Below are 25012 nucleotides of genomic sequence, written 5' to 3'. Positions count from 1 at the left end.
CCAAATCCTTACTTGTTACTTTTCTTTTAGAAGTGATACTATTTCTTTTAAAAGTATTTGGTGGAGATATTGCATTCGTTTTAATTTCAAACTTGTTGCTATATTGTTTCAAATGAGGTAGATTCATAGTGTTGGTTTTATCTGCAAAAGATTTTTCGTATTCCATACTTTTAAGCATAGGGCGAGCGTTAAGAAGTACTACACAAATAAATAAACTGGAACAAAATAATAAATAGATAAAATCCATAGCACGTAATCTATATAAGTATAAAATATCAATAGGGATGATTTCTGTAAAACAAAATAGTGCGGATAGGCAGGCGTCATACACCTTGCAGGTTTTCTCGCGAGCTTTTCACTCATCGTTATGGCAAGTGATATTAATTGTTTAAACACACATAACTTGAAGTTAGAAAAGTTCTAAGGTGTGTGTCCTTGGACCTCAAATAGAAGGTCGACATCTTAAACACAAATCAAACTCCACATTAAAACAAAGAATTAGATGTAAATAAAAAAAGTTACAAGTTAGGTCGACCTGAAGTTAAAAAAGCCATAAATTACGTTCTTATACCTCAGAATCTAAAGTTAATGTTCACGTTGTTCAAATACTATTTTTTTATGTTCGTGAGCTGTAAATGTATACAAAAGCTTTCTTACTTAAATAATAGACAATCCCATGGACTTATAATACTCAGAAATCCATATAAATGAATCTCATCATAAATAAATAAACTAATTATTCTTCATAAAAGCTTACCATAAAGCATCCAAAAATAACATTTGTTCATTATATTTTTAAAAACATTGAGTAAAAATTTAAACATTAGCGTGCAAGGATTCGTATTTCTTTATTTATATCAAATATTTGTATTTGATTTGACACTGACAATTTCACACAGAAATCTTCTTTTATGATGACTTAATTTCAAAATAGTTTAATCTCAGCACCTCTTAGCTCCGACTACACGCTCCGTTTATCTGAGAGCTTACTTGCGTAAGCCAGTTTGCGCAGTCAGCCCTAATTCGCACGAGCGTTAAAAAAGCGTTGCGTTAAAACCCGGCGTTACGCTGACTATACAAAGTGCGCGTTAAAAAAGCTTTGACGTGTGAACAGATACTTGGGAATGCATTTGTTCTATTTGAACTGTTTTTAACGGACGTTAAAAAAGCTCTCGTGCGAAAGAGGCCTTAAGTGCGGGCGTGTGGACGGCAAGATGGTATCCCGCGCAGTTCCAAAAGCTGCTAAAGATTGGACTGCACAGTTCTCGGTCTTATAAGAATAAACTACGTACTTATTATAGCTTAGGTACATATCTACTAATATTTTAAATGCAAAAATGTCTCTGTCTGTCTGCCTTCAAGCTTTCCAAAGCCCATCTGCTTAATCAAGTTTGATGAAATTTGGTAAAAATATAGTTTGCATCCCGGGGAAGAAAATAGGCTTTAATCCCGAAAATCAGAGTCTTCACGAGATTTTTAGTTTGTAAGAATAAAGTATATAAGAAGATCTGTTTTGCAGTGCTAGTAAAATTAAACACGATTTTACCATCTAGCTAGGCCACTTTAGCACTTAAAACGTCGCACAGAGATGAATAGGTCGTTAAAGTTCAAAAGTTAAGTGAGAAGAAATAATATCTACAATTTTATCTAGCTAAAAGCTAATGGAAGAGGATTGTGACTGTGACGCAATCAATTAACGGATTGAGTTACGTAATCTTTATTTAAAAATTTAAATATAATTGAACTTTTTTTTTTCTCATCAAAAGCGAAGTTTCAAATTGGAAAACTTTTAATCATAAAAAGTTCAAAAAATTTCGACTTAGAATTCACGACTTGCGCGTCATCTTTTTTACATTGATTTTATTATGGCAAAAACCTTCACGTAAATACCAATAACACTATAAAGTTTCAACACAATCGTTTGAACGATTTGCAAACGTATGAGGAACTAATTGACGAGCACAATTATATAAACATTAATTGTATATATAAGATAGAGATATAGAGGTTTTATAGATTAGACCGAATGCTTGAATACAATGTTATGATCTGGCTAAGATTGAACGCGTTTACCTAAAAGAAGCTATTTACTCGTTTTATTAAATACCCGGATTGAGTCAGGAAACACAGATTTTTTGTGTTTAGTATTGGAAGGATATCCTAAACCCCATTGAGTATAAGCCTGTATGGAATAAGGACACAAAGCGTTTTGTATAATATATGGAATATGGAAAATCTCAGTGACTTACGGCCATGGCCGTAGCCAGGGGAGGTAAGAGGGGGAGGGGAGGAAATCCCAGAAGAAGAGAAATTCTTTTTAAAACATAATAGATATATCAAAAAATTGCGCTTGCTGCGCTCACGCTCCTATTTCTTATTGGAATCCATCTTGTTGTCAAATTGAAAGGTAAAATTCCACAACCAACCAGAAATTCGCCCCGGCAAGTCGAGTAAGTTTTTTATCTCATGAAAAGATTCGATTAAGAACCAATTCCTGGCTACGGCCTTACTTGCGGCACGTAGTAAAAAGAAAAAGAGGCAATAACAAAATCGTGAAGCCATCACGATCAACAAATCAACAAATCACATTAATATTATAAAGGCGAAAGTTTGTATGTGTGTGTGTGTGTGTATGTTTGTTACTCCTTCACGCAAAAACTACTGGACAGATTTGGCTGAAATTCGGAATGGAGATAGATAATATCCAGGATTAGCACAAAGGCTACTTTTTATCCCGGAAAATCAAAGAGTTCCCACGGGAGTTTTCAAAAAACCTAAATCCACGCGGACGAAGTCGCGGGCATCATCTACTTAAAAATAAATATCAGTCTTTTTACTCGTATCTAACTAAAAGCTATAAGAACATGTAACGCAATGTTCTCACCATTTCCGTAAGCTTGCAGTACCTACAGTAGGTATTGTGTAGCACATTTAATAGTACAATTCGCGTTCTCATTCCTCGTCTCTATTACCATGTACCAACGTTTGAGGTTAGAATCCGCATACTATAAAACGATATGAGTTCCCATGTAACGAAACTGGCGCAAATTGGTCTTGCTAACTGGCTGTTTTATTGCCTCCTACATACGCTAAAGCCATATAAGATGTTATTTCAGCAGTTACAGCACATTTAAAGCAATACTTTGGCGTAGGTTTCAAGGATTATTGGATTTTTGCATGGTATGCGTTAATTTAGGACCAAGCTAGGTTTGACTTAGGGACTGGTAGGATCGCCTATATAAGCAAAAGCCATTTGAGATGTTATACCTGCAAATATGTAAGTTATTAGGCTTATGTTTTTTTTTCGCATGGTATCCGTTGATCCAGGATGAAGCTATTTTATGAAAATAAGATGTCCCCAATTTCAGGTTTGATTTGAGATCTGATAAGCCTATATTGAATCGAACTGCACTCAAACTACTACCTCTTCTTCAAAAAAAAGAAAGGTTAAGTCGAAGCTCACGTGTAGATACCGCCTAATAATATACTTAAAATAGGCACGTTACAAATTAGGTATAATTACCTATACCTATGTAGTATTATGACAAGCATCTGAAAATGTATTACATAGATACTTACCTACACATATTTTGCTCGACTCAAAATTCTCTTACAAAATATTATGAACATAACCTACTTTTTCATATTACCCCTTATTATTAGATAAACCCTACCAGAAACGTAAGATAAATTTGCTTTGATGTTTGACTCAGCGGAGTATATTACGTTGAAAGGAATAACTGGGTCCACACAAACCGCGGCAAACTCATAAAGCATGGACGCATGATAAGTACGGACGTGCCATGTCTGAGGCAAAAGGGCATCTATCGGTTGAAAGAGGCAGGCACGTCTACACCACCCCTAGTGGTAGGCAAAACAAAGCGTCGGTAGCTGCCGCGCTTAGTTTGAACCTTGCTAATAACATTCAAGAACTGACGAGTGAACTGAATTTGGTTTATTTAGGTTCTTTGTACCCCTATCCCTGAGTATTGTCAACTCAATATAATTGAATGGCATTGTATTCTCCGAAGCCTCTATGTGTATATACTGTATTGTGTCCATTCCAGAGATTGATTAAATTTCACCTATTAGTTTCTTACTTAGGAAGATACCTATATCCCTACTTATTGGAACTATTATATTATAATAGAATGATTTCTTGATTTTGTTGTGCTCGTTCAACAAGTATGTAGGTACTTATTACCTATTACAGTGAAATTAATAGGTATACAATTTTCCAGAAAGGGCGCAGCGCTGAAAATCCCACAACTAGGTGGACCGACGAAATCAAAGAGTCGCAGAGAGCCGTTGGATTCAGGTGGCGGCACTTTAAGAGCGTGGCACAAGGAAGTCCCTATAAGAGGCCTATGCCCAGCAGTGGACTGCTATCAGTTGATGATGTGATACCTACTTCACATGCGCATATTATGAAAATTCTAGCCTGCTTCAAACACGGAAGTGGCAACAAGCCGCTTATTGCTGTGGTATAGTAGATTACCATACAGACACACAGCAAATTCTACTTAGAAGAGCCACCAAAAAAACAAAGCGGCTCCTCTTTGTAAAGAGAGAGAGCCAGCGAGGGCCAGACCTTCATTATTTAATTAAATCTGAAAGTATTTCTGCGTATTGTCCCCAACACAGGGAATGAGCGACTATGAAGTTTGTATTATGGTGGTTTTGGAAGATAACAGGTAAAAAATGCGTAAAAATTTAATAGTGTAGTAGAAATCACGTCACGCATTGCCAGACACTTGTCATGGCAAGCCCCTGCCAGACACCGGAGAAACTTTCAGCTTTTATAAAATAACGAAGGTTTGGCCTTCACTGGCTCTTAGTTCATATTACATAAGGCTAATTAAAGGTAAGTAAGGTAAACTCTTAAATTAAATATTCCATTCAAATATTCGTTATTGTATATAATAAGGATATGTAAATCTAGCGGTAAATTGACTGTGGAATGCATTTTAATCACGCAGGATTCCGCGCGCGGAGTTATTGCGAGATTTGTAACTGGCATTACAACTGTAATTGTCAACTCTTTTCAGGATGCAACAACAATATCTTCGTTATATCAATGAAAGACTACAAAATATTGCAGTGGTTTTTTATATTATAGAGAAACGAAGGAATACTGAAGCCATCACTGAGAGGATAAATTGCTGCAATCTCAACAACGTCACTGGGCTCCGATCCAAGTGGAGGATTCCTTTCACTTCGCTGATTTAACAGGGCTCTCTCCGTCACTCGTTTCATACAATCGTAGTTCCAATTTCATTTGAATATTAAGCAACCAAAGTCCATGAAATTTTGCAGATATATTCTAGAAACTAATATCTGTGTCTGTGGTGTTTTAGATTTTTCTAAAAATATGTAGTTTTAAAATTACAGGGGCTCAAAGATTTGTATGAAAATTTTTAAGACCGCGTAACTTTGAAACCGAATATTTTAATAGAAATCTGGAAAACCACAGACATAGATATTCGTTTCTAGAATATGTCTGCAAAATTTCATGGACTTTGGTTGCTTAATATTCAAATTAAATTGGAACTACGATTGTATGAAACGAGTGACAGAGAGAGCCCTCTTAAACCGCTCTGTGTGACTCTCGTTCGCTTCTGCCTTTATTATAGCCTGAGAACACCTAGAAAATACGAAAGAGGTGATTGATAAATGGTAACTCATGATACCTTGGTATATAACGTGAGTGACACACATGAATGAATGAATGAGCAAGAGAAGTTTAATAAAAGACTATACTATTATGAAAAATGCTTATTTGAAGATGGTGTTGCCTAGTTGAGACAGCGCATATCATCGGATTGTACTAGTTAAGTAACCAAGACATAAGCTGTTAACTGGTATGGAGACCCACTTTATAGGCGCAAATTGAGCCAGAGACCTTTCCTACGTGCCCTGGAGAGCGAGCATACATCTAATGTTAAACTAATTTTAATATAGCACTTTTAGTCGAGTCGTATACGAAGTGGCGAATACTCTGCGGAGCATACCTACTAGTATACATTCAGAGGAAATTACATTACCAACTTACAAGTTGAGAGTTTGTGATGATGGAATTTCCTTATCAAGGAAATTACATTACAAACTTTCCAGTTTAGAGTTTGTGTAGTAATTTCATCTATGTGTAATTCACCTTCATAGCACCTTGCTAAAGTTTCCTGTGGGCTCTTGGAGCATTATTACTGATTTCCGGGTCAAGTGTCTTATTGCGTTGCAAGCGTACTCTGAGATAATAAATAAATTGATACTAGGAATGGTTATAAGTTACTAGCTGATACCCGCGACTTCGTTCGCGTGGATGTAGGTTTTTTAAAATTCCCGTGGGAACTCTTTAATTTTCCGGGATAAAAAGTAGCCTATGTGCTAATCTCCTTTCTTAATTTCAGCCTAATCCGTCCAGTAGTTTTTGCGTGAAGGAGTAACAAACATACACACACACACACACACACACACACATACAAACTTTCTCCTTTATAATATTAGTGTGATATTATTATAATGAAATGAATCAGTTTCAGGAGACAAAAAGAAAAAATAAACTAATTTCATCAATATATTACTAAGAAGAATTATTTCAAAAGCAAGATCATGCGCTATAATATTATCACACTTCACACTAATATTATAAAGGAGAAAGTTTGTATGTGTGTGTGTGTGTGTGTGTGTGTGTGTATGTTTGTTACTCCTTCACGCAAAAACTACTGAACGGATTGGGCTGAAATTTAGAATGGAGATAGATTATACCCTGGATTAGCACATAGGCTACTTTTTATCCCGGAAAATCAAAGAGTTCCTACGGGAATTTAAAAAACCTACATCCACGCGAACGAAGTCGCGGGTATCAGCTAGTAGTTTATATAATGCATAAATTATGGGTAGGTACTATACAGAAACAATAATAATAACTAGATATTAGGTATCTGTAACCATTCAATCAAACAAAAAACACTTTAAAAAATTATCCATAGATACCTATGGATAATTTTTTAAAGTGTTTTTTGTGCAGTGAAATTGAATTCCGCATCGTAATGCGCCTCGATTCCGCAAATAGAACGTGAAAGCACCATAAATTAATGAAAAATGTGAATCGGGGCTATCTGTAGCAGCTCTCATCAATTAAATATTTGTGCGCCATTAGCGCAGGTGGCAGCGGGTAATGGAAGCCATTAGAGCTGCCCAACGCCGAGCCGCACCCGATTTATTCTGTACATTGGCTGCAAATCATTTAGGACTGATTACAACTAGCCCTTAAATATCCCTTAGATTTCAAACATTTTTTTCATAACTTATTTAGAAAATAAAAATCGGTCAAGTGCGAGACGGACTCGCCCACGAAGAGTACCATCATCTATATTAATATTATAAAGAATCCGTATAGGCTATATTTTATCCCGGAAAATAGAAAAAATAAATGTCCACCCGTGCGAAGCCGGGGCGGGTCGCTAGTAGGTACAAGATATAACACTTTTGTTTTTTTCATTTTCACCGTCGCCATTTTGAAATTTTTATTGTTTGTTGTTATAGTGGCAATAGAAATACATATCCATACATATCACCTACATCTGTGAAAATTTTAACTCTCTAGCTATTACGGTCTACGATATCCAGCCCACTGACAAACAGACCGACGGATGGATGGACAGCGGAGGCTTAGTAATCCTTCGGTTACGGAACACTAAAATTGCGTAGCGGTTCATAGACAAATAAACAGACACACAGTACGACTTGTGTTCACATAATAAACATGTTAGTCTGATTTCACACCAAGGAGTAGGTAAATGTATATTTATATCGGCATACTGACACGACACATCTTCACACCACTACCTTCTGGTGACACCAAATGTTGTTTTTCCTGGATAGATCTTACCAAAAAGGTCCATTTTTAACCGACTTCGAAAAAAGGAGGAGGTTCTTAATTCATCGGAATCTTTTTTTATCTCATGCTAATTTGTGAACCAACAACACTGCGCTTTCCGGTGTGGGTCCTCATTTCTCATTATACGATATTTTTCGCCCGTGTCTCTGATTTTATCTTTTCTTCCAGTTTACCTTAACTTATTGCCAGTATTCATCTTTTAATTTGATCCATATGAAAATGATATAAAAAGCGAAGGAGGAAGGCAAGTATAATTTATATCTTTTCTACCGCGCTTCCCTTCTACTTTGCATTTAATTATGTTTTTAATAAAATTGTCGCCCCATTTTATGTGTTTTATCATTTTTCTTCCTTTCATTTAGGATTTTATTCACTTTTCAAAATTGCCACTTTATGTTTTCCCCTAAAATTTTATTATTTGCCAATCGGGATATTCCTTTCTAAAGTTTATAAATTATTTTTTTACTTAATTTCAAAATAGCTTTTTTTCAATCGTGAGTAATAATATTTAAGTATAAATATAATAATGATTATAACGACTGGCTTATACTGTTGGAAATAATCTTCTACTAAATATAAAGTATAAACCAACCTATTAAAAAATCGGTCAAGTGCGATTCGGATACGCACACGAAGGGTGAAAGCCATCACAATTGCCGCCATGACATGAAAATGTTGTTGTCATTTTTTTTCAAGGCGGCCATTATGAAGTTTTTATAAGATATTTTGATTATTATTAAGATGTTATAGTGGCAATGAAAATACATATTCTGTGAAAATTTCAACTCCCCGCTGATAGACAGACGAAAGGACGGACTGACGGAAAGCGGAAAACTAATAGAGTCCCGTTGGCAGCCACCGGTTCCGTACACCCTAAAAAGGAATACCTACTCCGACAAAAATTATTTGTAAGCTGGTCCTTATACATAATATACCTAATATTTAAGACGTTTGGTGTAAATTATAACAATATTGATTTTCGCAATGAAATGCTACTACGATATTACAGCAAAATTAGTGTCAATCAAGACAACTGTGTCGATAGATGTGTTGACCTAGTTCCCCGAGCCTGAGCTAGAGCGAATCTTGATTCGTTTCGTGAAACATACTTGTCTAGTGTGCCGATATTATATTGGAGTGCACTGAACCATGCTTATACCACTTGCGTCAAGTGCATGAGCAAATTTGTAGGATTATTCGCTCTTTGACAATGGTATGGGGATAATATTCTACTAAGATTATGTAGCACCGAGTTTCAACCACGGCAGACTAATATCTAAATAATTTGTAAAAGGAAAAGGTGACTGACTGACTGACTGATCTATCAACACATACTTAGCTCAAACGACTGAACGGATCGGGCTGAAACTTTGCAAGCAGATAGCTCTTATGACGTAAGAAAAAGATTTTTTAACCCCCAAGAGGGTAAACTTATAGAATCACTTCGTTGTTTGTCTGTTTGTCTGTCTGTCTGCCTGTCGTGTCTGTAAATACCTGTTAAGTGAATCGAAACCTACACCTACTACCTATAAACGTACAAGTAGTTTATAGGGTAATTCCCGTTCACCTAGAATCATGAAATTTGGCAAGTAAAGGGAACAATCTGAAAAACCTGAATTTGTATTTAAGTACATTACAGAAAAATAAAAAGTGTACCAGCTTGTACGATGGTACGGAACCCTAAGTGCGCGAGTCTGACTCGCACTTGGCCGGTTTTTTAGTAACAGCCTGTACGTTTTGCTCAAACAAGAGTGGTTTTCTCTGTAATGCAGATGAACATTCGAAACATGATTCGTCTCTACCGTGAATGCAATTAGCTCCTGTACAAACCAAACTTTAAATTCGATCACATTGTTCGATATTCGTACATCCTAATTTTCAATTCCCTTTGAGCAAGCTTTACTGCCAAAATTAAATTGCGGTACCGTAACGGTCTTCCTAATTACAAACGTACCTATACCTACCTACCTACCCACCCGTGTATGTTTGACGACGTCACTGGTGCATAGGTCAGCGCTGTAGTCTTATAAGAGGGAGGTCTCGGGTTCGATCCTGGCCGGGGCATGTGGGAATTTATATTTTTTTAATTGTCTTTGTTCTGGTCTGATAGCAGGCTTCGGCTGTGGCGAACTAGGACCATTATCGGCAAAGCCAAGCCAAGCGATTTAGTGTTCCGGTATGATGCAGTGTAGATACCGATCAGGGACGTAAAGGCAGAGATGACTGTTCCGTCACGTGATTGGTTCTTCAGTCAAAAGGTAGGTACCTACTTATTTCGCTTCTTACTACAAAAGCTATGCACAAATCCCTACATTCCAGGGTCTCTCGTCAAATGTACTTACCTAATTATTTTGGAATTCATAAATGAATGAATATTCTTTCACTGTACACAGTCCCTAAAGTTTCTCTAAGCCTTAGCATTAGATAAGTAAGGTATAAGCCCTAGAATAACCAAGGTGGCTCTTTCAAAATCAATGGTAGGTTTAAACTAAACAAAAATGACTGGTCTAAATGGAATGCTATCCCTTTCATAATGCTCGCAGCGGAAAAAAGATAGCACAAGATAATTTAGGTTGCTTTAAGCACCGGTTAATTTAGTTTAGTTTAAAAATTATGTACGCCAGAACTAGCCACATTCATAAGTCAGATTTTTTTTTTAAGTTTGAAACTTTTTTACCTTTTTTTCATGCTCCAGTGAGCTTGTCCTAATTGCGTTTCTAGTGTAGGCAGACGAGCACATATTCTATATATCCATTTGAGCAACTTGATGGCTATTAAAGAGATACGAAGCTTAGCAAAATAGTAGGTATAGAAGACGAATCCTATTGAACATTTTCGGTTGAATCGATACTCGGTCCAATTAGCAAAAGCTAACAATGCGTAAACACTACGCGTAATTACTCGTACTATGGCTGAGTTTAAATATACATTCACTCAGCAATACGCGAAACACGCTCATTCTGACATTTTATGAGCAGCGTTATCGCAGTGATGAACCTTTTAAGTGGGAAGTCCAGGTTCAGTTCCCGGTAGAGGCCATTTGGAAATATAAATTGCCAGATTGCCTCTGGTCTTGTCTGGTTCTGATTCTGCCTTCGGTCGTAGATAGTTACCACTCTGCCGGTAAAAGACTTAGTTTTACAAGACAGGAGATTTAATATTAGTTCCAGTACGATGCCACATATAGATCGAACAGAACGTGTTTGATAAATCTGACTACGCATCTCCAAATTTCCATCTTGACTGCATCATTGACTACCAGATGAGGTAGTCGTCAAGGGCTAATTTGATACCGAATAAAAAAACAATCTTTAAAGGCTCCTATAGGTAGTTACATGGATTTACTTTACTGCAAGACCCAGAAAAACAAGAATTGCATTTATAGTTAAAATTAGAGTAACAACAATTCACGAGTGATTCAAAAATGCGTGAGCTGAAGTAGTCATATCAGAGTCTCTGCAGAGTTCATCTGCTTTTCTCCAATGCTCCGATGCAGCCGAACATTACTGGCCGAACATTACAACTTCCAACGAACCTTCAGTCAAAAAGTTAAAGTTCATTCAAATGTAGGTTCAACCTACTTATGAATAATAAACACAGTAAGCATCCCCTCATAATGTAGAGCACAGCTCATAAATTGTTATTCTCGACCACAATAAAAACTTAATCCACACTCAAATTTGCGGTCCGAACACCAAACAATAAATAACCGGGAAACCATAAAACAGTAGCTACAAATCTCCGATGCACAATCCTCGCCAACGTTCCGCTCAAAAATAAATTTGAAAAGTCAAGCTCGTTCCCATGAATAAAAGGTGTTCTGCTAGCGACCGAAAATAAGTTGGTTCGGCTAAATTCGGCAAACACGGGTGCATTTACTTTTGTAACGTCGACGTTCCACAAAAAATGGCCTACAAAATCGGAGTAAGTATTAACTATATACGTGTATGTATATATACGGACTAACTCAAACCGATTTGGTCCGATTTTTATCGGAGAGAAGGTTATCTTAGTCCACATTTAATGCGCCACTTTTGTTTATTGGTGATCATCTAAAATTCAAGATTCAAATTATTTAATCAAATTGGGTACTTATGTATAATTTTTGATTGTCAGTAATTGTGGAATTAGTAAGATAATGCATAATAATTAATTACGTAGGTGCATAAGCGGTAACCTTCAAGAGGCGCAAGTATCACAAGACCTGGCAAGAGCTATAAGAAGCAGAAGAATTTACATGCAATGCATTTTTCCAGAAGGCGAATGTTCTGAAATGATGCGCCAGATGCGATCGAATCGTTTTTTATTTATTTATATACTAGCTGCTGTCTACAATCAGACTTACCGGCAAGTGATGATGCAGCCTAAGATGGAGCACGCTTACCTAGAAAATGCCTATTCACTCTTGACTTGACGTGACCCGTAATTATTAAAATTCGTTTTGCTAAAGCATTCGCGTTTGCAATACTGAACACCCTTCTATGGCTCTTACGTCCGTGTGCGATTTTGCCTATGATTTTGTGATAATGATTGAAAAAAGTTGACAATAACTTAGTCTGATTTATTTAAATAATATTTGACTACAGAATCCTGAAAATGGAAACAATTAGCGAACGCAGGTTGGAACGGACCAACAGTAGATCATTTATTTCCAATTTGATATGAAATCTGGAACAACTGTACGGTTAATTATGTTACATACACACTCATATGTGCGTGGCCATAGGAAAAAAGTAATTTATGTTTATGCTTAGGACTGCTGAAAGAAATCTCTCCAGGAGCGGTAAAGAATTAATGAAAAGTCTTTTCGGCTACGATGATCAGATGATCTAAATTGTATCGTAACGTAAAACATGCGACAAGCGTGTTATTACGGCACCAGCTACAAATTGTGCCTATCGCGGAGCTTGCAGTGAATGGCTTGGCTTACTATCCTGATTATGCAAATACTTACAGTGTAACATGTTATATTCATATGATTACAGATCAGTCCCCAGTTTAAAGGGCTCTTTTGTAGTTTTGTAGAATTTTGAGACCAAATGGATACTTCTAGACAACTATTATTACAGCCTAAATTTCAAAGGTTTGCAAAGTTTACTCACCCTGGTAATGTAAATTTCGCCTTACACGAAAGTCTATTGTTCTTTATTTTGCGGTCCCTGTTAATATTCAAGACGTCCTTTGTCAGAAAACAGGTCTGAGTCGTACGGGGCTCGTGTCTGGGTGTTTGTTTAGGACGGTCGCTACATCTTGGCCGACGTCAAATATTTGGGGCTGCTGATGACAAGATCCCTTTGAAATTCGAGACCTGCTGGTCGATTGCGAAAGTTGTCATTGTCAGATTGCTACAATCTCAATTGTTGGGATTGGTTAAGTTTATGGTAGGTATTCTTGTTGCAATCATGCATTTTAGTCAATAGTGAGTGTTGGCCAATCAGAGGTGGTGGCAATTGTCAACTGTTACTTGCAAACTATGGCGGTAGGCCTTTTGACCTGAATCGTATCAGAAAAGATGGGTAACTCGCAAGATTCTCAGGCATAAGAGCTGCATTGTGTACCGCACCTACTGAAAATATGACTAAAGTCAGTAGCTTAGGGCAAGCTTACTAAAAATGCGAGGTTAATCCTTGTAGTCACTGAGCACATAATCCTATGGCAGCAGTACTCAGGTGTTGCTTTGAAACGCTTCTAGCAGTTACTCTGCAGACGCTTGGCGCTGATTGGTTGAGCTAAGGTCATATGAAACAATCCTTTTTCTTCTTCTTCTTGGTAGACTGGTCATGATCGTCATTTCATGTGGCTTCCTCTCCGACAAGCGTCAGGGAGGAGTGCAACCGCCTTTGTGTCATGCGATTTCCACTGCACTCATTCCATTCCAAGTCATCATACAAAACAATGTAAAATTTTATCACTTATTTTACAGATATTTTACAGCGTTTGGACTTCAAGGAAGTTGTTTTTAGAATGATGGAATAAAAACTTCATGTTTGCGTCGTTATTTTTTTTAGCACTAAGTTGTTATCAGGGCCACTGAAGGAACCATCTCAAACAAGGAAGTGAACTCCATACTTGATACCAGCAGCCAATGGTCTTGCACAATGAGCACAATATACTCAGTGTGCCATTTCTACAGTGCCATTTCTACAAAAAAAGGGAAAACTTTAGATTGAATGGTATTGTTGCTCCCAAAGTTGGCCTGTTGAAATATTTCAGTTTAATAAAGTTAGACCTTGTATAGTTTGACGAGATCTACTAGAGAGAGCACTCAGTTACATTTTTGCAAGAGAGTTGATGTAGATACTATTAATAGAGTGTGCAATGACCTTAAATCAGTCGTTTTTTTGTAATCAATAAGTTGGATTGCTTTTAATGCTTGTCAATAATAATTATATTCACATACACTACTTTTACGGTGTAACAGTATATTTACAAAAATATTTATAACTAAAAAGGACATTTCGAACCAGTACAAAAGTTCCTCTTAGGTTGGAGCGGGTTAGGTCAATTGAAGCTTGAGTATATATGTAGGTTTGTTATGTAAAAGGTTTGCTACTCCAGTAATAATGACATCTCTTCACATTTTTGTACCAAAATAAAATAGAACAAATGAATTTCGAGTTCACCCAACGGAATTGTACAACAAAGCAGAACATGGGTCTCTAAACAGAACTATATTTTGTAAGTAAAAGGGAAGGACAACGCCAGCGGGTAACATTACTGTAACGAATTGTTTCAAAAGTTGCTTTCTTTATTAATATTGGCCTTGGATTACTACTTACTAGCTGTTATGCCTTTCATATAAAAACCTACTATGTCTAGTTAGTTAGCAACCTAACGATACATCTAGTCTAATGATTAACATATTAATTGACTGCGGGTGATGAGGTCCTGAGATTCAATCCAAAATAGTTTAAGTTTTCTAACATATTAAGTTTTCTGTCAAGGAATTTAGCCTGGAGTTAGGAATTTAAAGATGTTTCACCCCCGTCCTTCTGACAGCTCGTAAAGTGGTCGGTCTTGAGCTCTTTCTGCCTGTGTCAGATAATCAGATTGCGAGTGCCATTCCATCGAACTATGAGAATATAGGAATAGAGAATGTAGAATTACCTATTATTATCTCTCAAGCAAATGACAGATTGGCCACCGTGACTGAAATATGCTCTAGATGATTTACAATTCCTTTTGCCCACCAAATAATACATATACAACATCGACATGATATAGTTCTAAATTCTAATACACGATCCTCATCAAACAACCCCAAACAAACGAAACCACTATGATTAAATAAACATAGTCCTGTAATTTACATTTCATTAGTAGAACCCTTGTCCATACATTCTTATTTAACACTTACAAAATTGGAGATTCTCTCTATCTTTGTGTGTGAATTCATACCTAAATTGATTTTATCAATATCAGATTTGTTTTCGAACTTCTTTTTACTAACTTTCCATTATTAACTATGCGAGATGATGCTCACGTGGATTTAGATTTTTTAAATCCCATCATTCATTTTCCGGGATAAAAGCCTGTGTGTCTCCGGGATGCAAGACCTATGCTCAGTAGTGGGCCGGCAACTTTTAGAAGCCGCGTTTAACAAACATAAAACAAGTATAATGCGCGACAGGTTGAGATGGCAACTGGGGTATGAGGCGGCAGAACGCTTCACTCTCGCACATCTCCCGCGCTCACCCGCAACGGGTGAGAGCGGGGGATGTGCGGTTGTGCGGGGCGTCCCCACCCCGATTGCAATCTCATCCTGTCGCGTACTATAGATAGGGTCCAATCTGAACACAAGGTGTAATGCCAGCGCGTTGTACAAAAACAGATTTCAGCCGGGCTTGTGTATATGTACTTCAGTCCTTAGTCTATCACCTACAAACCGTAAACCACGTTGCAACTTCAGATTGCACTACTAACTTTGCACGTACTGTACGTGTTACATGCGTGATGTTACATGTTATGCGTATTTCAGGCAAAACCCAGAAGGAATACGTATATTTTCACGGCCATAAAGCTATCAGAAAACATTAAAGGAAGATGTTCGCCTCATTTCGCGATGTTACTACCTCATGGGGACGATTTGCTAGCAGCGCAAATATGTGCTCAGTATTCAATCTTCCCCGTTATTGCCCAAGCGGGACGCTCGCCTCGAGTTAATCTTTATAAGGTAGGCTAAGTTCATTAGGGCAACAAATAGTAGGTAATGTTTAACAGGATTGCTTATCAGCAGTACTTAAACGAAGAATTCAGAACAGGTATTACTTAGAAGACGTAATAGCCTAGTGATTAAGACTTCGGCCTCATATATTTGATGGGTTCAGGGTTTGATCCTGAGTCCTAATATACTGACGTAGTCATAAGCAATTAATTTTATTAATAGCAAAATGGATGTAATGGCTGAAATATTTTGTAGTAACCTACATGCCTAAGAATTCTTCCCAAGCAAGGATGTGTGAAGCCTCTATTTCGCACTTAAGCAGTGTGGTTAATATTGCCTGACTCTTCTCATTCTAAGACCTGTACTTAGTAGTGACGTATGAGTTAAGATGATGAAGTTTAGAAGTGGTATTAGGGATGTGGCCTTGTCACCACGCAGATTTTTATTGAATTATCAGTGCAAGTTATTGTTAAGACAGACCCATTTGTACGCATAACAAAATGAAAATCTAGAAAAAGGCCAGTGGTTTGCATGGAAGCTAACACCTTATGAAAATTGGAAAGCTGACAGGCTGAGAAAAATATGTAAAGAATAGCACAAAAAAATTGTAGAGAAGGTCATGAGTCCATAGATTCACAAAGGGTTATAATTCCAAAGTAAGTACCGTATTTAATGAGCGAATAATAATAATTTTAATCAGTCAAATACTAAATCTACTAAATTGTAGGTATGATGATTTTTTATTAAATATTCTAAAAGAGAATGGTTTATTTAAGCGTTAAAGCAACATCATTAATTCACCGTTCCAACTTTTACGATGTCCTAATTTAAATCAACTCGCCCGAGTAGCTGATTTGAATGACAAAGTCAGGTTGAGACTGCTTAAAGATCAAACATCGTAGACCGAAAGCCTGCAGGAAAGTTTGAGAAGGTGAAAGATAAAAGCTGAGAGACGAATGTTCTAGTTGCGACAGCACATACCAATTAAATATGCTGGGTAAAAAACGTTGACCCAAGTTGGATAGATGACCGACTCTAGAGATGAACGTACTCCTACCGGGAACCTTTATCTTAGGGCATTTGTGAACAAATGCATACTATATATTAATATTATAAATGCGAAAGTTTGTCTGTCTGTCTTTCTGTCTGTCTGTCTGCTACGTTTTCACGGCCCAACCACTGAGCCGATTTTAATGAAATTTGGTACAGACTTGGGATACATCCCGGGGAAGAACATAGGCTACTTTTTATCCTGGAAAATTGAAGAGTTCCTACGAGATTAAAAAAACTGAAATCCACGCGGGCGAAGCCGCGGGCATCCTCTAGTAAACCATAAAGGGGCCTACTGTTTGTTCTTTGTGGGTCCAGGTCTGTTCCAGTACATTTCTCCATCAGTCTCTATCCTTTAAATATCATAATATCAAACACCTCCGTCAAATTTTCCGTGGCCTCCCAGGCCCCCAGTGTTTACTGATTCCTCTGATTTATACGTTTATCTGTTCGATTCAAATTCAAGGGGTCAGAGGAAATATCAATTCTCTCTGTTTTGTATAAGCGTCTAATTTCCATTTTGCTAAGGATACCTACTGGATATCAAAGACCGCTTATCAACAACGTCAATTTAAAAGGGGACCCCTTATTACCTACTTATTTCTTAAAGACGAAAGATTGTTCTGCATTAATCTCGGTTGTGAACCCCCTCGACCTCGTTGAATAGATAGGTAATCCATACTAATATTATAAATACGAAAGTGTGTCTGTCTGTCTGCTACCTTTTCACGGCCCAAAAGTTTAACCGATTCTGACGTTTGGTATAGAGTTAGCGTATATCCCGGGGATGGGCATAGGCTACTTTTTATCCCAGATTATAGCCTATATGCTAATCTATTATAGGATATTATCTATCTCCATTCCAAATTTCAGCCAAATCCGTTCATTAGTTATTGCGTGAAAGAGTAACAAACATACACCCACACACACACATACACACAAACTTTCGCCTTTATAATAATATTAGTGTGAAGTGTGATATTAGTGTGATGTGTGACATCAACCTAAGGGGTAAGTCACTAATTCAGTGATCATCACCGAATTAAAGCCACGAAGCTCATGTGTTACTTTTATTATTTTTAATTCATTGAAGGTTTGCTACGAAAAATTATTTTTGTATCGCTCAGAAAGGCAGATGTAAAACCAACCAATGTCAAATAAGTTTGATGAGTTTCATTGATGATGATCACTGAGTTAGCAAATACCCCCGCAGGTCACAATAAATCCCTTTCAACATAAAGTATAATTGAGTTTTCATAATGTAATTATATGAAGTGAGCACAGAATTTCTGCTTATTTTAGGCTTCATTTGCGTTGAACCCAAAATAAACGTAATTATTTGCTCTCTCGTACTATGTGTTTTGTTTGTATCTTGAACAATTGCGAGACCGCAGTGACAGACTGTGGTATTTAGTGGTTTGTACGTTTTGTTGAATGAACATTTTAGCTATTTGACTTTCAACATGCAACATGTTACGTGGTTTTGTTTCAATAAAAACTGATTGAACCATTATTATTAGTACTTTGACGATCTTCCTGGCACAGTGGCACAGTTCACGACAGTTTAGGGAACTTCTAACAAAACGTCGAGGCTTTGACGTCACTTACAGGCGTCAAATGTTAGTACTTACATTTGACGCAGGTAGAGGATTCGTAATTGGTATGTTTCAACAATCTAGTCTGACGTAGGTATGTCCATTTTAATTTTGTTTTACAAAGTATAAACCTGACTAACTGGCATATCATAACGCTGCCTTTAGAAATATGAAATATTTCATGCAGACATATAACGCAAATCCCCACTAAGAAAAGAGTTCCAGCCATAGATATGTGTTCCAGCATCCTATAACGAGGCCGGGACGATTCAGCTATTCTTTTATATTATTGGTATCAATCGATATTATGAAAATGGACTCTCGAATAGATTAACATATATTTTTTCGAAATTGCCGAAGAATATTCAGATTTCTCCAATTTTCTCTCCGAAGTTAGGCACTCTATTAAAATTCACGTGGACGATATTGAATATTTCGGTCCCTCTGGTTGTCAGATATAATGCATATGTATGAAAATTGTTTTTCCGTACTTATTGTTTGTTTACCCATTATTCTGCCTTTGTTTGAAAATAAATAATTGGTTTTATAAAACTGTTCACAGTCTTCACATAATAAAATGTATTGATCTAACTATTTAAGAAACTATGTATGGGAAGTTGTACTGTCAGTCGTACGGAGGCTACTTTTTGTTGTACTGTCAGTCGTACGGAGACTACTTTTTATATAAGACTAGCGACCCGCCCCGGCTTCGCACGGGTGGACATTTATTTTTTCTATTTTCCGGGATAAAATATAGCCTATACGGATTCGGAAGAATCCCTCTAAGTAATGGTAAAAGAAATTTTGAAATCGGTCCAGTAGTTTTTGAGCCTATTCAATACAAACATATTACAAAAATACAAAGGGTTCCTCTTTATAATATTAGTATAGATAAGAATCAAAGAGTTCCCAGAGAAATTTAAAAACACCTACGTCCTCACGGACCAAACAGCGAGCATCATGCACCAGTAGTTAATAAAATAAACGAACAAATCAAACAGTTGAACCGAACTCATGTCGAAACAGCTGAAAATAAACATTCGAACTCATCAGACTTTAGTGAAACTTTTAGTTTCGTGTAACAAAGCCCTTGTTAGCCCTCACTCGTTTGCTGGATAAGCTATTCAGCTAACACTCGCTGAGCTATTGAAGAGTAATAGCAGGTGTTACTTCGTCAGCTTTTATTGTTTTACCGTCAAAAGGGGAAATGTACTTTACTAGTCCACCGGTAACTACGTGAACTTCTTGTTACTGTATTTTTTCCATTCATGACTAAATGATGGTCCTTGCCTAGCTCTTTTGGAAATTCTAATCATCCTTTCTTAGTGGAAATCTAGATATAGATATGCAAAATCTCAAGTTTCTAAAGTTGGGTTCAAAAAGAGTTGTCGTTGAAGTTACTTTTACTATAATATCAATCTATCAGTTTCTCCTTTTATTTATTTATATATAATTTGTGATTTAATTATCTACGCAAGAGTTAGGTACTTTCGTACGACAGTCTACGGCCTAGTTCTAGAAGTAAAGCTTCAATCTATACTCGGCCATTAAACAAACAGACACACTTTCGTAATATGCATTTATCCTGTTCTATAAGTAAATTATAGGCAGTATAAAGAAAAAGACTGCTACCCACTCACCAGCGCAACTATTCCCCGCCATTATTTTTTGAGTACAAAATAGTATCCGGTCGTAATAGCTTAGCCAGCAAAGAGCAAACAAGTGTTCATTATACACTTGTCGGCAATTAAAGCCGCGAGCTGTGAGAACAATGCTCGCTTATTTAACACAAACTGTTGCCCAACAAAACCCTTAAAATCTACCGCGGTGAGCAAACACAATCCATGTTTGCTTGGACGTTTCAGATCAAAGTTTTGTTGGGTCAGTCGACTCGTCGGCGTAACTTGAAAAGTGAAAGTGTTAACAGTGGTTAGAAAAGGGGTGATTTACAACTTAAATTAACAGGGCTCTCTCCGTCACTTACTCCATACAATCGTAGTTCCAATTTCATTTGAATAATAACAACCAAAGTCCATGAAATTTTGCAGACATATTCTAGAAACTAATATGCCTGTGGTGTTTTAGATTCTTCTAAAAATATGTAGTTTCAAAGGGTTTATTCACAAAGGGTTCATTGAAAAATCACAACATGATTTTGGTGCTAACCCTACTGAAAGGTTATATAACTCTACCACACTGCATCATCGTAATTAATCATTGGATGAGATCGTACTCAACCACAAACCCTGTAATCAATCAATTTAAAATCTCTTTTTTGTGGTTCTACTGGTTACATAAAAAAAGATACATTTGAATTCGTGGTTTCCACAAAAAAAGCAATAAACAATCGGTGAGCTATAAAAACAGCTACAAATCTCCGACGCAAAACCTCGGACAAACGTTTCGCTTAAACTAAAAAAAAACCGGATAGGGACAATGCAAGGTTATTCTTACACTTGTACGGTTCCGTAATATTAAAACAAAACTTCTTATTCTTAAAGAATATATTAACGACAATGACATACTAAAAATAACTAGTTAACCCCACTATTTTAATGTATCTATAATATTGGATAATTTGACTGCGTAATTTAAAATTGAGATTAAGTTTTAGTTTTAAGTTTTCGATTGATTGTAAATGTTAATTTTAACTTCAACTTAAATATTTGCACACTGTCGGTGACAGTCGATTGTGTAGGGACTATACTGATTCATTGTAAACTTGTTATGTACCCACAATCTGGTAAATAAAATATTTATTATTATTATTATTATTATTATTATTATTATTACTATGAAAGCTATTATCAAAAATATTATATTTTTTTTATCAACGGTTGTTTTATTAAAGAACTGTTAAAGAAACCTCATAATATTACTAAAATTAACCTCATATTTCATATTTGGATAGGAATCCTGAATTTTTTGATTACATGCCAATCACCCCGCTGATAGCGGTAAGAGTGCTTTTCATCTGTAGATATATAGGTATAGCTAAGTAAAAGTTTCTGAATAAAAGGTCTGTGCAAGACATACAAACACCGAAATAGAATAGAATATAATAGAATAAAATATTATTCAAGTGAACTTTTACAAGTTTTTGAATAATCAAAAATAATAATAATTTAACACTGGTTCGAAATGCCGTTCCTAGAGAGAAGAACCAGCAAGAAACTCGGCGGTTGGTCTTTTAAGTGTTCAATTTACAATAATATCATGCTATAGTACTGTGTACAAGCAATTGCAGCCCCGCGCATTGCTGGGGCGAGTCAGACCGGAATGTATAGCCTATAGGCAAAGGTTCCGTTTTTAACTTTCGAGTACAGAACACATAAACCGGCCAAGTGCGAGTCAGACTCGCGCACTGAGGGTTCCGTACTGGGGTTTTTTTCCAACATTTTGCACAGTAAATCAAAAACTATTATACATAAAAATAAATAAATATCCGTTTTAGAATGTACAGGTAAAGCCCTTTCATATGATACCCCACTTGGTACCTATAGTTATCGTACTTTGAAAATTGAAACACATTTTAATTTTTTTTGAATGATGTTACCACAAATTCGCGGTTTTCAGATTTATTCCTGTACTTGTGCTATAAGACCTACCTACCTACCAAATTTCATGATTCTAGGTCAACGGGAATTTGAATTTGACACGACGGACGGGCGGACGGACGTACAGGCAGACAGACAGACAGACAGACAGATAGACAGACAGAGAGACAGACAGAAAACAAAGTGATCCTATAAGGGTTCCGTTTTTCCTTTTGAGGTAGGGAACCCTAAAAAATGAAAACAATTAGCACCCAAGCGCCGGCTGTGCCAGAAAACGGGAGACAATTTATTTCCAATCGCTACAAACCTGCAGCACCGGCGATATTACATGTAACTTTGTCAGGAAAATATCGAGGAAATCCCAATTTATTAGGGCCCGGAATCTGGAGTGCCAACGAATTCAAATAGTCGTTTCTATCAGTGCCTATTGATATATCATATTTTTATTAATTGCAATACATCAAAAATACTTTACTTTTTGGTTATATTATATTTAAATACAATGGGGACTATAACATTTTTACATTTGTGTCCAAGTTTAGTCTTGAGTTGTTTTTGCTGATAGCACAACAAAGAGGGACAATTTCAATTTGAAAATAAGTTGTAATTTGTAAGTAATTTCAAAAATATAAATTGGGACTTTTTGCAGTACCTAGATTGAATTGGCTATACTTATTATAAGTTAACCTGCCGTGCGTACCTTACACCTACAGCGTATTTTATGGGTAATTAATGAACCGCTTATTGTACGCTAAGAGACAAGCGCTGTTTTAACGGATCTAAGCTTGTACTGAGTACTACTAAAAATGTGATTTCAAATACTTTACTAAATAGGTACTTACTTATTAAACAAGTGTAAATTAAAATTTATAACACCCCCGACAATTAGTGAAGGTTACAGTTACAACTAGAAAGAGCTCAGCCGTTTGAAAGTTAACACTCGATCAAGCCACCTTTCAAACAAAAAAAAAAAAAACTAAATTAAAATTGGTTCATTAGATTATGAGCTACGATGCCACAGACAGATACACAGATACACACGTCAAACTTATAACACCCCTCTTTTTGGGTCGGGGGTTAAAAAAATATTTCGAATTGGAAGTTTGACTAGTTTTTGTTTGTAACAGATTTTTATACGTCAAAGGCCGACATTGAATAGTGAGAAACAGTGTCCCATACTGACTCAGCGCCCATTTTCATCTACGCTAACGCGTTTCTTCCTTCTCTTTGTCAAAAATTGGATGGAGTCGACTGTGACAGAATGCTGGTCATATTTATGCCGATTTTTGTAGTATCATTTTTATTTGTGTTCTATTTACTCCGAATTTTGTTGAACCTCTGTTAGTCTATTATTATCGGTAGTTTATGCTGTGTTTTGGTTAATTACATTGTCAGTTGATCAAGTTATTGTAACGCACCTAAATAAATGGATTTCTATGCAACATATACCTACTTTAATTTTTTTTAATAAGTACATATCAAAAATTGCGGGACCGGCTGGATTCGAACCTGCGTATGCACGGTTCTAGTACGGTTCACGGTAATAGTTTTTGATTTATCGTGCAAAATTTCGGAAAAAATATCCGAGTACGGAACCCTCAATGCGCGAGTCTGACTCGCATTTGGCCTGTTTTTTTTATTATAAAGTGCTGACAGCAGTACTTTACTGAAATTACAATCTATTCTAGCCTATGAGTAATAGGTTAATATAATATTACTTATGCTGAATATATTTCTATTCAGTACTAAAGCAACTGTTGATAACATGTAGTGCGATACGTTGCAGATATCAAAACTACTTTCAAAGACGCATATTACAATGCAGCTCTTTGAACGAGAAATGGCACATTTACTTTATACTAGACCCATGGAGAGGCAAATTCAAATCCTGTCAGTTCCGCAATTTTTATATCTACTTTAAAATTATTTAGAAATTTCCATGAAGCGTAGGTAAGAACTCTATCATAAAATATTATAAAATACTTTAATGATATAAATTACATAACATTACAAAACTCCCCAAATATTAATTTGGAGGCTAATCCCGCGACCGTCTCTTAGTCTAGCAGTAATTACATACAGTATTCACGCGTTGTTTGCATTCGCAAACCACATGGACTTTCAGCAGCCAAATTAAACCGTGTTTGGTTTCAGTACTACTCGATTTAGTTAAAATTGCCTCGGCGACCATTGGTCAATCTGCGAGTACATGGATAAATAGTAGATAACGTCCGAATAACTATCCGGGAAATTAACGTTGGTACCTAGTGGTGAGAAATGCAGGACTTTCACCGTCGATTTTTGGAGCGCCACCCTTATGGTATTTGAATTTCTATGACTATCACAAATCCAGCCATCAGAGAGCTTTCTTTATGGATATATGTACGCACCGAATCCTCTAAACGTCTCCTCCTTTGTAACCGATTTTTTTTTACACTAATGAAGTTACAGAGTAACAAACTCCATAAACCATTCACATCATAATATAAACCAACAATTTTCAAGACAGTTTTAAGCACTTTGAAATCCTGAGCCAGAGCATAATCACTTTATCGACAAAGCGCTTTAAAAACCGCAAGAAAAATAAGAGCTGCTAATGAAATCCAGTCCATATCATGTAGACTCATTAAGCATATTATTGTCCTTATGATAGCATAGAGATTTCCTCAAAGCTAAGCCAGTTAGAAACTTCAATGAAGACAAATCCAATTGGTGCATCGAAATGCATCCAAGTACCGGCACGTAG

The 25012-nt window shown here is 36.5% G+C and overlaps 1 long non-coding RNA gene across 1 annotated transcript; it reads right to left on the bottom strand.

The window, feature by feature from the left end:
• Positions 1 to 24: 24 nt before the first annotated feature.
• Positions 25 to 24123, bottom strand: LOC123866784. The gene is made up of 3 exons (XR_006796253.1): positions 24046 to 24123; positions 12376 to 12379; positions 25 to 38 (listed from the first exon to the last, which is right to left on the bottom strand). It is a non-coding gene; the product is annotated as an uncharacterized LOC123866784 (long non-coding RNA).
• Between the last annotated feature and the right edge of the window lie 889 nt (positions 24124 to 25012).

This window comes from Maniola jurtina, chromosome 7 (assembly GCF_905333055.1).
Source record: "Maniola jurtina chromosome 7, ilManJurt1.1, whole genome shotgun sequence".
Lineage (NCBI taxonomy): Eukaryota > Metazoa > Arthropoda > Insecta > Lepidoptera > Nymphalidae > Maniola > Maniola jurtina.
The sequence above is the reverse complement of the archived record's forward strand: the minus strand, read 5'-3'. Positions and strand labels throughout refer to the sequence as shown.